The 14,800-nt window shown below is 50.7% G+C and overlaps 2 protein-coding genes across 2 annotated transcripts in view; both read right to left on the bottom strand.

The window, feature by feature from the left end:
- The window catches only part of LOC311426494 (transportin-1-like), a gene marked incomplete at its 3' end in the record, with an annotated part of 69,766 nt that overhangs the window by 43,193 nt on the left and 11,773 nt on the right, over positions 1-14,800 (bottom strand). The window lies entirely within an intron of this gene.
- Positions 423-14,800, bottom strand: part of LOC311426281 (uncharacterized protein) — a 312,708-nt gene continuing 298,330 nt past the window's right edge. The window contains exon 2 of the mRNA XM_084502551.1: positions 423-448. The gene's annotated coding sequence lies outside the window, so the exon portion shown is untranslated. The remainder of the gene's footprint in view (positions 449-14,800) is intronic.

The raw sequence follows: 14,800 nt of genomic DNA, 5'->3' as shown, positions 1-14,800 counted from the left end.
AGTGATGCACAATGCAATTGCTCACCACCCGCTGACCGATGCCCAGCCTAACCCCGAGCAGTCCGGCCCCCTCCCCCCGGCTAGCCACCCCTATATATTGTTTAGCATGACGTCAGATGGTATGGAATACCCCTTTGGCTAGTTTGGGTCACCTGTCCTGGGTCTGTCCCCTCCCAGCTCTTACTGCACCCCCAGCCTGCCTGTTGGCAGGACAGAGCAAAAGGCTGAGATGTCCTTGGCTTGGTATAAGCACTGCTCTGCAACAATTAAAACATTGGGGTGTTATCAGCACTCTTCTCATCCTAAGCCAAAACACAGCATTCCACCAGCTACTAGGAAGAAAATTAATTCTGTTCTAACTGAAACCAGGACATCTATCCACCCCTTATTCCATACCATTTATGTCATGCTCAGGTTACACTCTGTTTCATACATTCTAATTAGTCACCTATAGTAGTCATAGTAGTGATAACATACAGTATTATATAGTAATTAACATGGTACAATTCAGTTCATGGGCTATTCTCACCCAGTATTAAATCTCCTTGAGGTACACACCGGACCTCTCCGTTCTTTTGCATCACCCACCAAGTGTATCCAGGTCCCTGAGCGAAAACAATTCCACGAATAGGTTTGCCTTTTCCTGAGGCAGGAGTAGCCCAGACTGTTTTACCCAGCATATTTCTTACATGCACTACAGGAACTTTATCCCCATCTACAGTACGTAACAGGTTTGATTGGGCAGGTCCAGCTCGGTTGGCAGATCCCCTAGTATTGACTAGCCAGGTGGCCTTTGCCAAATGCGTATCCCAATTTTTGAATGTTCCATCGCCCATTGCTTTTAATGTAGTCTTTAACAGTCCGTTGTATCGTTCAACTTTCCTGGAGGCTGGTGCATGATAGGGGATGTGATACACCCACTCAATACCATGTTCTTTAGCCCAAGTGTCTATAAGGTTGTTTCGGAAATGAGTCCCATTCTCTGACTCTATTCTTTCTGGGGTACCATGTCGCCATAGGACTTGTTTTTCAAGGCCCAGGATAGTGTTCCGGGCGGTGGCATGAGGCACAGGATATGTTTCCAGCCATCCGGTGGTTGCTTCCACCATTGTAAGTACGTGGCGCTTGCCATTGCGAGTTTGAGGGAGTGTGATGTAATCAATCTGCCAGGCCTCTCCATATTTATATTTCAGCCATCGTCCTCCATACCAAAGAGGCTTTGACCGTTTGGCTTGCTTGATTGCAGCACATGTTTCACAGTCATGAATAACCTGTGCTATAGCGTCCATGGTCAGGTCCACCCCTCGATCACGAGCCCATCTGTATGTTGCATCTCTACCTTGATGGCCTGAGGTGTCATGGGCCCATCGGGCTATAAATAATTCACCTTTATGCTGCCAATCCAGGTCCACCTGAGCTACTTCAATCTTAGCAGCCTGATCCACCTGCTGGTTGTTTTGATGTTCTTCAGTAGCCCGATTCTTGGGCACATGAGCATCTACGTGACGTACTTTCACAGCCAGGTTCTCTACCCGAGCAGCAATGTCTTGCCACAAAGCAGCAGCCCAGATGGGTTTGCCCCTACGCTGCCAGTTGTTTTGCTTCCATTGCTGTAACCATCCCCACAGGGCATTTGCTACCATCCATGAATCGGTGTAGAGATAGAGAACAGGCCATTTTTCTCGTTCAGCAATGTCTAAAGCCAGCTGAATGGCCTTCACTTCTGCAAACTGACTCGATTCACCTTCTCCCTCAGCAGCTTCTGCAACTCGTCGTGTAGGGCTCCATACAGCAGCCTTCCATCTCCGATGCTTCCCCACAATACGACAGGACCCATCAGTGAACAGGGCATATTTCTTCTCATTCTCTGGTAACTGGTTGTACAGTGGGGCTTCTTCAGCACGACCCACCTCCTCCTCGGATGATATCCCAAAGTATTTGCCTTCTGGCCAGTCCATAATCACTTCCAATATTCCTGGGCGACTGGGGTTTCCTATTCGAGCCCGCTGAGTAATCAGTGCAACCCACTTGCTCCACGTAGCATCAGTTGCATGATGCGTAGAAGAGACCCTTCCCTTGAACATCCAGCCTAGTACTGGCAATCGGGGTGCTAGGAGGAGCTGCGCTTCAGTACCGACCACCTCCGAAGCAGATCGAACTCCTTCATATGCTGCCAATATCTCCTTTTCAGTTGGAGTATAGCGGGCCTCAGACCCTCTGTATCCCCGACTCCAAAACCCCAGGGGCCGACCTCGAGTTTCCCCAGGTTCTTTCTGCCAGAGGCTCCAGGTGGGGCCGTTCTCCCCGGCTGCAGTGTAGAGCCCATTCTTTACATCTAGTCCTGTTCGAACTGGCCCAAGGGCTACTGCATGGACTATTTCCTGCTTGATTTGTTCAAATGCTTGTCGTTGTTCAGGGCCCCATTCAAACTCATTCTTCTTACGGGTTACTTGGTAGAGCGGGTTTACAATCAGACTGTAATTTGGGATGTGCATTCTACAAAACCCCACAACACCTAGGAAAGTCTGTGTTTCTTTTTTGTTAGTTGGTGGAGACATAGCTGTTATTTTGTTGATCACATCCATTGGGATTTGACGACGTCCATCTTGCCATTTTATTCCTAAAAACTGGATCTCTCGTGCAGGTCCTTTGACTTTATTTTGTTTTATGGCAAAACCGGCTTTCAGAAGGATTTGGACTATTTTCTTCCCTTTCTCAAAAACTTCCTCTGCTGTGTCACCCCACACAATAATGTCATCGATGTACTGCAGGTGTTCAGGAGCTTCCCCCTGCTCTAGTGCAGACTGGATCAGCCCATGGCAAATGGTAGGGCTGTGTTTCCACCCCTGGGGCAGCCGATTCCAAGTATATTGGACTCCCCTCCAAGTGAAGGCAAATTGTGGCCTGCACTCTGCTGCTAGAGGGATGGAGAAAAATGCATTAGCGATATCAATTGTGGCGTACCACTTGGCTGCCTTCGATTCAAGTTCGTACTGAAGTTCCAGCATGTCCGGCACTGCAGCACTCAGTGGTGGCGTCACTTCGTTCAGGCCACGATAGTCCACTGTTAGTCTCCACTTGCCATTAGACTTTCGCACTGGCCATATGGGACTATTGAAAGGTGAATGAGTCTTGCTGATCACTCCTTGGCTCTCCAATTGACGAATTAGCTTATGGATGGGAATCAGGGAGTCTCAGGTGGTGTGATATTGCCGCCGGTGCACAGTTGTGGTAGCGATTGGCACTCGCTGTTCTTCGACCCTCAGCAACCCCACAACAGAGGGGTCCTCTGAGAGACCAGGCAAGGTAGATAATTGTTTAATGCCTTCTGTCTCTAAGGCAGCTATACCAAAAGCCCACCGGAACCCTTTTGGGTCCTTGAAATATCCTCTTCTAAGATAGTCTATGCCAAGGATACATGGAGCATCCGGGCCAGTCACAATGCGGTGCTTTTCCCACTCATTCCCAGTCAGACTCACTTCAGCCTCCAATACAGTCAACTGCTGAGATCCGCCTGTCACTCCACAAATATAGATGGGCTCTGGTCCTTTATATCTCGATGGCATTATAGTACATTGTGCACCGGTGTCTACTAAAGCCTTATACTTCTGTGCGTCTGACGTGCCAGGCCATCGAATCCACACAGTCCAATAAACTCGATTGTCCCTTTCCTCCCCCTGGCTGGAGGCAGGGCTCCCCTAACCCTGGTCAGAATCTTCTTCATTTCTGTGTTTGAAGGACTGTCTGATGGAAGTTGGAGCAGCAAACTTTTCAGAGAATCCCTTTTTCTTGATTGTTTTCTTTTGCAACTCACGTACCCGTGCCTCTAGGGTCGCAGTAGATTTTCCATCCCATTTTCTCATGTCCTCTCCATGGTCTCGTAAGTAAAACCACAGGGTGGCACAGGGTGAGTACCCACCATATCGTCTTCCTTGTGTGGATGAACGCCTACCCCTGATAGCTGAGACACTGCTCTGTACAGGTACGGAGGAGAATAATCTCTCTTCAAGTTGGTGAACCTTTTCAGAAAGTTTCTCCACAGTGTTCTCTTTTGGTCGGTGGACACTGGTTGGTTCAGGTGGGGATGAAGATAGATTCTCTTTAAGTTGGTGGAACTCTTCAGAAAGTTTCTCCACAGCTGAGACGCAGGCCTGTAAGGAAGAGGAGAGACTTTCTTCGTACTGCCGGAGTTGTTTAGCCACTTCATCCACTGTGGGTTCCTCGTCCTCTTTCCAGGCCATTATTGCCAATGAGCTGGCATATGATGATGGTGCACTCCGTACAAACTTCCGCCACATGGGTCGTGTACACCTGACTTCATCTGGATCTTTGGATGTTTGTCTGAGGTCTGGATCCTCATAAATCACTTCCTGTACGGCTAATTCCCTCAGGTACTGGATTCCCTTCTCCATAGTGGTCCACTTGCCTGGTAGACATAAAAGTTCTTCCTTGAAGGGATACCTTTCCCTCACAGCTGAGAGGAGACGCCTCCAGAGGCTGTGAGATTGTGCTCCATCTGCAATTGCTTTGTCAATGCCTGCGTCTCTAGCAAGGGATCCCAGTCGCTTGGCTTCCCTGCCGTCTAATTCCACACAATTGGCTCCAGAGTCCCAGCATCGGAGCAGCCAGGTGACAAGCTGCTCACCTATACAGCGACCAAAATCTTTTCGCACATCTCGTAACTCACGCTCGTTTAGGCTTCGGGTAGTTACTGTTGATTTTTCGGCATCCTCATCTTCCTCCTCCTGAACCCTTGATGGCCCAGCGTCGTCGTCGTCTCCGTCGTCTCTATACCTAGATTTGGCAGAAGACTCTCTGTGTTCTAAACGACCTGAATCTCTATACCATTTTTTCACCTTCTCTACAGGGGCAGCTTGCACTGCTACTGCTCGTTTCTCTGACCTTGTTACAGGGTCTGCCACAGAGGTTGGAATACTCTCCGCAGGGTCAACTTGCACTGCTACTGCTCGTTTCTCTGACCTTGTTACAGGGTCTGCCACAGAGGTTGGAATACCCTCTGCAGGGTCAACTTGCACTGCTACAGCTCGTTTCTCTGACCCTGTTACAGGGTCTGCCACAGGGGTTGGAATACCCTCTGCAGGGTCAACTTGCACTGCTACAGCTCTTTTCTCTGACCCAGCCACAGGAGCTGGAGCGGCTGCAGGAGCTGGAGCAGCTGCAGGAACCGGAGCTGGAGTGGCTGCAGGAACTGGAGTTGGAGCAGTTGCAGGAGCTGGGACTGGAGTAGCAGCAGGAGCTGGAACTGGAGCGGCTGCAGGAGCTGGGGCTGGAGCGGCTGCAGGAGCTGGGGCTGGAGCGGCTGCAGGAGCTGGGGCTGGAGCGGCTGCAGGAGCTGGAACTGGAGCGGCTGCAGGAGCTGGAACTGGAGCGGCTGCAGGAGCTGGAACTGGAGCGGCTGCAGGAGCTGGGGCTGGAGCATCTGCAGGAACTGGGACTGGAGCATCTGCAGGAACTGGGACTGGAGCATCTGCAGAAGCTGGGACTGGAGCGGCTGCAGAGTCCACCGTAGGGGTCACAGTGGCCGTTAGATCTGTCACAGGGCTTGGAGTGGCCGCAGGGTCTGTCACTAAGTTGATAGCAGTATCAATGGCAGCTCGATAGGCATGAGCCAGGCCCCAGCATGTTACAATGATTTGTGTCACTTTGGAACTGCCAGAATCATGACACCTTTTTCTCAAGCATTCTGCCAGTTTTTGAGGATTTTGCAGTTGTTCAGGGGTGAATTTCCAAAACACTGGGGGTGCCAACTGCTCTAGATGCCTGCCCATATCCTCCCATACTCCCTGCCACCCACAACTATACTGCCTCCGGGCAGATCTCCGGATGAGCTTCCTAAGTAGTTGTTTAACTTTAAGCAGAACCTGAAGTGCATTCAGGAGGCAGAACAACAAGACTATGCTGGTCTGAGTATCCCAAGAATATTCAATATCTTGGAGAGCTATTTTAGCAAGCTCGGAGGGTAAGAGGGTGGTGAAGGAGGAAGGCATAGTGATGCAGGAGGATACAGGGGTGGTGAAGGAGAAAGGGAGAGTAATCAAGTAAGAAAAAATATCTTCCCCTTTCCCCTCCACAGATTGACTCCCTAATGGAAAAAAACAATAGGTATAATTGCTAATAGTTTCCAAGATACAGTTTCCAAAATACAGAGTCGACGATGTTACTGAGTACAAATACCAAGTTAGAGTCATGACCAGATATCTCATCGTCTCATAAGCCATTGCTACAACACTCAGTACCATAATGATCTGAAACCAGGGCCCGGAGAGGATAAACAACATGACAGAGAGCAAGTACGGAAAATAATGTACTATAATACTCAATTTGGAAAACAGGCGCAGCAGAGTTGAGATTAAAGCGATCGGCATTATGACAAGTGACTATTAAGCAGGTCTAATACTTACACCAATTTTAGTTTAACACACTGTGGTCAGATCTGCCGTTATCTCAACCTTTCGTGCCCCACGTTGGGCGCCAAAAAGACTGTCGTGGTTTAACCCGGCTGGCAGCTAAATACCACGCAGCCGTTCGCTCACCCTCCCCCCTCCCTCTCTGGGACGGGGGAGAGAAATGGAAAGTGAAGCCCGTGAGTTGAGATAAAGACAGTTTAATAAGACAGGAAAATAATAATAACAAAATAATAATAACAATAATAACAATAATGTTACAATGGTGATAATAGGAAAGTAATAATAATATGTACAAACAAGTGATGCACAATGCAATTGCTCACCACCCGCTGACCGATGCCCAGCTTAACCCCGAGCAGTCCGGCTCCCTCCCCCCGGCTAACCACCCCTATATATTGTTTAGCATGACGTCAGATGGTATGGAATACCCCTTTGGCTAGTTTGGGTCACCTGTCCTGGGTCTGTCCCCTCCCAGCTCTTACTGCGCCCCCAGCCTGCCTGTTGGCAGGACAGAGCAAAAGGCTGAGATGTCCTTGGCTTGGTATAAGCACTGCTCTACAACAATTAAAACATCGGGGTGTTATCAGCACTCTTCTCATCCTAAGCCAAAACATAGCATTCCACCAGCTACTAGGAAGAAAATTAATTCTGTTCTAACTGAAACCAGGACACAGGGTATTCTGAATAAACTGTAGATCGGAATCCTGGAAGCAATCTGGCCTGCAAAACAGAATGTCATCCATGTAATGGTAAATAATGACATCACACCACGCTGTTCGGATTGGCTCCAAGGCCCAGGCTACATATAGTTGACATAATGTGGGGGAGTTCTTCATACCCTGCGGAAGCACGAGCCACTCGTAGCGTTTTGCTGGGGCTTGCTTGTTAATGGCAGGTACCGTAAAGGCAAATCTCTGGCAGTCCTTGTCTGCTAAGGGAATTGTAAAGAAACAGTCTTTTAAGTCTATGATCAAAAGGGACCAATGTTCAGGCAGCATGGTCGGGGATGGTAAACCAGGTTGCAAGGCTCCCATAGCTTGCATTTGGTCATTTACTTTTCTGAGATCTTGTAGGAGTCGCCACTTTCCCGATTTCTTTCGAATCACAAAAATCGGCGTGTTCCAGGGACTCGTGGATGGGTGTATGTGTCCTGCCTGGAGCTGTTCTTGAACTAAAGTCTGTGCTTGCTGCAACCTGTCTGTCGTCAATGGCCACTGCTCCACCCAGATAGGCCGATCAGAATGCCATGTCAAGGCCAGGGTGGGCGGTTGCTCAGCAGTGGCCACTAAGGAAAATCCTTGCTGTCGGTAGTAATCACTGCCCCAAGCTGAGAAAGTATATCCCTCCCGATTAACATTTGAAGATTTGCGGGCAGTGCCATCACGTACAGTCTAGCTGAAATCGTTTTCTCTTGGAATTTTAACGTCACAACCTGTGCACTGAGATATGTCGCTGAGCTGCCGCCAACTCCCGTAATTCCAGTGGCTGGAGATGTTAGTGGCCAATGTTTTGGCCATATCGTGATGCTGCAGATCGTAACATCCGCACCAGAATCGATCATGCCGGTGACAGTAATTTGGTGTGATCCGATGGATAATATCACATTCATCATAGGTCGGGAGGCCAGAGATCTGGTAAAACAGATAACATGGTCCGTGGAGCCAAAACCTCCTGTTCGGTCGACCTGTGCTCCCGCACAGGGTTGATAATTTTGGAGTGCAACAAGTTGGGCTATTCTGGTACCTTTCGGAATAAACAAGGGTGGGTTGAGCGTGTACGCCATGACTCTAATTTCTCCTACGTGGTCAGCATCGATAACCCCCGGAATGACCATCAATCCTTTAAGGCCTACAGAGGATCTACCTAATAGCAAGCCGCCTAATGGTGTGTTTGATAGTGGGCCTTGGATCCCCGTAGGAATGGCCGCTACAGACTTATCGGAAAGCGTGACGCTTACTGATGTTGCCAGGTCCACCCCGAGGCTTCCTCTGGTGGCTGGGGCATTATTGTCGAGAAATCCGCCCCGTCTGGCTGTACTGCGGCTACTGTTGTCGTCGCGCGGCCGAACGCACTCCTCTTGGAGTTTCCCTGAGCCCTGCACATCGGTGTAGCATGTGTATCAGATCGGCATAGGTCGCACCAGAGGGTAGCTGTACACTGTCTTCTTGTATGGCCAAGCCTCCCGCATCGATAACATCGCCACTGCTCCTGGGGGTTACGTCTCGAGGGACCACCATTGGATCGGGACACTATGGCAGCCAAAGGATCACCGATGGCTGATGCAACAGCTTGAGCCATCACAGCTGCTTGCTTGGACTGATCAACACACTCTACCCTCTCCAACATCTCTTCGATGGGAGCAGTTTTTGGTAGTGTAGCTAGGATGCTTTGGGTTTTTGTGTTCGCGTTGTCAAAAGCAAGCATTCTAAACATGCTCCGTTTCAAGTCTGGTGTCAGGTCAGGATGATCCATGATCGCTGTCCACAATCGGTCGATGAACTTGGCATAAGGTTCACCTTGGGCCTGGTGGATTGAAGCAAATGGAGGAGCTTTCTTTTCCCCAGGGAGGGCAAAAAGAGCTCGAAGTGCAAGCTGTGCAGCTGTTCGATGAACAATCTCAGGGAACTGCAGCTGAAGCTGAGGGTCGAAGTACGGGCCTGTCCCTGTTAGCATTTCAACTGTGGTGCCATATAGGGGGTCCCCCGTTGGACGCGGTTGACTCGCTTCCACTTGTGCCAATCGTAGCCATTCTCTTTCAAAAATCAACAGTTGAGAGGGAGTTAACAACAGACGGGCTATGTTTTGGCAGTCGAAGGGACACATCAAATCTGCCTGGAAGATCCAGTGAATTATCTGTCGTGCTGCTTGGGAGTGTAAGCCATAATCCATGACTGTTTTTCTAGCTTGTTGTAGAAGCTTCCAATCATGTGGCTGCCATGATCCGGTGCCTTGCCCAGAGTTGACAATAACTGGGCAGGCCAAAGAGGAGGAGGCATGCCAATCTCCCTCGAGAATGGCGTCACGTATGATACCCGACCACCTGGTTGATATCGGTGCTGATGGAGTTGGGGTGGCAGATAACGGGGGAGAGACACCCTGGGTGGATTTATGGTTCTCTGGCGGCGGCGCAGATGCTGGGGGCATCGTGTCGAGATTTTCCGGTGCAGGAGGCGAAGAGGGCAGTTCACAGGCCGCATCCGTACCGGGCTCAGACAGTCCCTTGGCGATGGCTGCTGCTGAGTCCTTTATTGAAGAGGTCATGCCTCGAACCGGGGTCAGTATAGGACCCGATGGAAATAATCGTGACAATGAGGTGTCGGATTTCGTAGTCGATGTTTTGGTAGCCCCAGACTGCACGGACAAAGCCTGTGTTGCTGCCATGACAACCTGGCGTTCGGCCTTCAGACCGCTCAGGGCATCAATCACCAAACGCCAAGTTTTACATAAATCCTTGTCAAACTTTCCACGTGTGGTACTCGTCTGACATAAACGGTCTCCTATGAGTTGCCACTCATCTGGGCTAAAAGTTTGAGGGGTCTCCTTCAGAAAACCCTCCTTCTGGGCCCAATTTATCAAGGATTTAACCTTTTTCGTATTGCAAGCCACGCCTCTCATAGTGAGGATGTTAGAGAGAAGCTGCACGGCCGCCTCCGCCTCCATGGTTACGCGATCTCCGCCCTGCTGTTGTTCGGCGACGCCTCTTATCTCCCGTAGCAACTCGATCCCGGACGGCCTGCGTCGCACCGTGATCACGTCAATTTCCCACGTTCCGTAGCAATTCCGCGTCCCGCCGCGATTCCGCGTCCCACCGCGATTCCGTGTCTCACCGCGAGTCCGTTTTCCGCGTCCCACCGCGATTCCGCGTCCCACCGCGATTCCGCGTCCCTCCGCGAGTCCGTTTTCCGCGTCCCACTGCGATTCCGCGTCCCTCCGCGAGTCTGTTTTCCGCGTCCCACCGCGATTCCGCGTCCCACCGCGAGTCCGTTTTCCGCATCCCACCGCGATTCCACGTCCCTCCGCGATTCCGCGTCTCACCGTGAGGCCCGTGTACAGTGTTTTCGGGTCGGTGTCTGGTCTGCTCCAGCGCCGGTCAGATGGGCGCTCCGATGTCCCGGCGGCGCGGCGGGGTCGCGGCGCCGCTGCTCCCGACGCCGCTGGCTTCTTGGTCCCCCTGTGGTCCGATGTGCCGGCGCCGCTAGTGTCCCACTGCGCTGCGATGTCCGTCCCGGCGCCGCTGCGATGTCCTGTTCAGGTCAGCCTGTTCGGGCGCCATATATTGCAGGAAGCACAGCCGAAAGCACGACAGACACCAGTAGAGTCAGATCATGCTCCATTTTATTGCCCGAATAGCCTAACTTTTATAGAGAACTTAACAGGGGTGGACAGTGTTTCACACAAGATTATTGGTCAAAGCACTCAGAAAAACAACTAGAAGAAAACAACCCCACCTGCAAGAAAACAATCCCCTTGTGATTAGTAGTCACGTAAACCTTATCCTTGGTACCCGCTGCTGGTAACAATATTTTCCTGCATTCCTCAGTTGGGCGATGTGGGAACACTGTCATAGAAGCTTCTCACAGTTATCCTGGTATCTTGGTTTGCTCAGCTGCAGCAGGCCGTGGGATCTATGCTGTTTCCCGATTCCCTCAACACCCTTCAAGTACTGGAAGGCTGCAATGAGGTCTTCCTGGAGCCTTCTCTTCTCCAAGCTAAACAAGCCCAGTTCCCTCAACCTTTCTTCATAGGGGAGGTGCTCCAGCCCTCTGATCATCTTAGTGGCCCTCCTCTGGACCCGTTCCAAGAGCTCCACATCCTTCTTGCGCTGGGGGCCCCAGGCCTGCACGCAGTATTCCAGGTGGGGTCTCACAAGGGCAGAGTAGAGGGGGACAATCACCTCCCTCTCCCTGCTGGCCGCCTCTTTTTTAATGCAGCCCAGGACATAGTTGGCCTTCCAGGCTGCAAGTATGCACTGCTAGCTCATGTCCAGCTTCTCGTCCAGAAGGAAGTCCATCAAGTCCTTCTCTGCAGACTACTCTCAAGTTCTTCTTTGCCCGGTCTATATAAATACCTGGGATTGCCCCAGCCCAAGTGCAAAACCTTGCACTTGGCCTTGTTGAACCTCATTACGTTCTCATGGGCCCACTTCTCCAGCCTGTCCAGGTCCCTCTGGATGGCATCCCTTCCCTCTATTGTATCGACTGCACCGCTCAGCTTGGTGTCATCTGCAAACTTGCTGAGAGTGCACTTGATTCTGTCATCTATGTCGTTGATAAAGATGCTGAAGAGTACCAGTCCCAAGACCAACCCCTGAGGGACACCACTTGTGACTGGCCTCCACCCAGACATAGAACCGTTGACCACAACCCTTTGGCTGTGACCAACCAACCAATTCTTTATCCACCTAACAGTCCATCCTTCAAATCCATACCTCTCCAATTTAGAGAGAAGAATGTGGTGAGAGACCATATCAAAGGCTTTGCTCAAGTCCAGGTAGATGATATCCATCACTCTTCCTTTGTCCACCGATGCCATCACTCCATCATAGAAGGCCACCAGATTGGTTAGGCAAGATCTGCCTTTGGTGAAGCCGTGCTGGCTGTCTCGAATCACCTCTTTATCTTGTGCATGCCTTAACATGTCTTCCAGGAGGATCTGCTCCATGATCTTCCCAGGCACAGAGGTGAGGCCCACCTGCCTGTAGTTCCCCGGTCTTCCTTTCTCCCTTTTTTAAAAACGGGAGTAATGTTTCCCTTTTTTCCAGTCACCGGGGGCTTCACCCGACAGCCATGGTTTTTCAAATATGATGGAGAGTAGCAACCACATCATCCATCTCTCTCAGCACCCTGGGATGCATACCATCTGGCCCCATGGACTTATACACACCCAATTTCCTTAGGCAGTCCTGGACTTGTTCCACTGCCCCCGTGGGACAGAATCCGCTCCTCTCACCCTCTCCTTGAGGTTCAGGGTCCTGACAGACATAGGAAACTTGACCACCAGTGAAGACTGAAGGCAAAGCACTTATTGAGTACCTCATATTTTTACATGTCTAAGAAAAGCCAGTTCTCCCGTCTCATTTATCAGAGGGGGAACACTCTCCTTGGCCGGTCTCCTCCTGCCTATGTATCTGTAGAACCCCTTCTTGTTATTCTTCATATCCCTTGCCAAGTTCAGCTCCATCTGTGCTTTGGCTTTCCTGATCCCGTCTCTACACATCCGGATGACACCCCTGTATTCCTCCCAGGCTACACAACCCTGCTTCCACTTCCTGTACATTTCCCTCTTTTCTCTCAGTTTAAGCTGAAGGTCCTTGCTCAGCCATGCTGGTCACCCACCTCCTCTGCTCTATTTCTTTTGCTGAGGGATGGAGAGCTCTTGCACTCTCAGAAGGGTGTCCTTAAAGAGCTGCCAGCTCTGTTCCGTTCCTATGCCCTTAAGGACAGTTTCCCAGGGGATCCCAGCAAATAGTTCCTTGAGCAGCCGGAACTTTGCTCTCCTGAAGTTCAGGGTCCTAACTCTGCTTTTTGCAGACACATATTCCTCAAGATCACAAACTCCACTAGGGCATGGTCGCTACAGCCAAGGCAGCCTCCAGTCTTAACCTCTCTAATGCTCTCTTCCACACTGGTGAGCACCAGGTCTAGTAAGGCTTCACCTCGGGTCAGTCCATCTATTACCTGGACCAGGAAGTTATCCTCAACACACTCCAGGAATCTCCTGGATTGCCTGGAACCCGCCGTGCTGCTACCCCAGCAGATATCTGTGTGGTTGAAATCCCCCATCAGGACAAGAGCTTGTGAGCACGACAGTTCTTGCAGCTGAAGCAAGAAGGCCTCGTCGACAGACTCCCCCTGATCAGGTAGCATGTAGCAGACCCCAACCACTAGATGTCCTTTACCAGACCGATCCTTGATTTTCACCCACAAGCTCTCAACCTGGTCACGGCTGTTTCTCAGGCACAGCTCTTCACAATCTATCCACTTCCTAACATAGAGAGCAACTCCTCCTCCCCCCCTTCCTCGCCTATCCCTTCTGAACAGTTTGTAACCATCAACAGCCACACTCCAGTCGTGGGAATCATCCCACCAGGTTTCTGTGGTGGCAACTACATGATAGTTCCCCACTAGCACGGTGCCCTCCAGCTCCTCCTGTTTGTTACCCATACTGTGTGCATTAGTGTAAATGTACCTCAGCTGGGCCACCTTTTGGGAGGGAGAAGCCCTAATACCCTCTTGACCATACTCAGGTGATTCCATAGTTCCCAACCTCTCGCCAACCCTTGTGTCCTTCCTGCAAAATGTTATGTCACCCTCATCCTTCCCCAAGACACAAGATTGCAAGGTCTTGCTATCACATTCCTTACCCACAAGAACTGGCACGATACATTCAGGCTCCTTTACAGTGCCCCTGGTTCCACCCCCACCCCCTTCATACTTAGTTTAAAGCTCTGTCAGTGAACCCTGCCAACTCCCATCGTAAAATCCTTTTCTGCCGGTGAAAAAAGCTATTCCTGTATGTTGTCAGCAGTCCTGGTCTCAAGTAAATCGACCCAAGATCAAAAAAAAACCAACCCTGCTCGTGACACAAGGCTCAGAGCCAATTATTAACCCGCTGGCTCATCACGTCCAGTCCCTCGTTATTTCTTATAACTGGAGGGATAGAGGAGAACACGACTTGCGCTCCCGAACCCTTGACCAGTCTCCCCAAGGCTCTGAAGTCCTTCTTCATAGTCCTTAGAGGAGTTCTTAATATTTCACAGAATTCACAGAATCATCCAGGTTGGAAGAGACCTCCAAGATCACCTAGTCCAACCCCTGACCTAACACTAACAAGTCCTCCACTAAACCATATCACTAAGTTCTACATCTAAACGTCTTTTAAAGACCTCCAGGGATGGTGACTCCACCACTTCCCTGGGCAGCCCGTTCCAATGCCTAACAACTCTTTTGGTAAAAAAGTTCTTACTAATATCCAACCTAAACCTCCCCTGGCGCAACTTCAGCCCATTCCCCCTCGTCCTGTCACCAGGCACGTGGGAGAATAGACTAATCCCCACCTCGCTACAGCCTCCTTTAAGGTACTTGTACAGTGCGATAAGGTCGCCCCTGAGCCTCCTCTTCTCCAGGCTGAACAATCCCAGCTCCCTCAGCCGCTCCTCGTAGGACTTGTTCTCCAGACCCCTCACCAGCTTCATTGCCCTTCTCTGGACTCACTCGAGCACCTCCATGTCCTTCTTGTAGTGAGGAGCCCAAAACCAAACACAGTACTCGAGGTGCAGCTTCACCAGAGCCAATTACAGGGGGACAATCACTTCCCTAGACCTGCTGGCCACACTGCTTCTGATACAAGCCAGGATGCTGTTGGCCTTCTTG

This window comes from Aythya ferina (assembly GCF_964211825.1).
Source record: "Aythya ferina genome assembly, chromosome: W".
NCBI lineage: Eukaryota > Metazoa > Chordata > Aves > Anseriformes > Anatidae > Aythya > Aythya ferina.
This window is presented reverse-complemented; position numbering and strand designations above follow the sequence as displayed.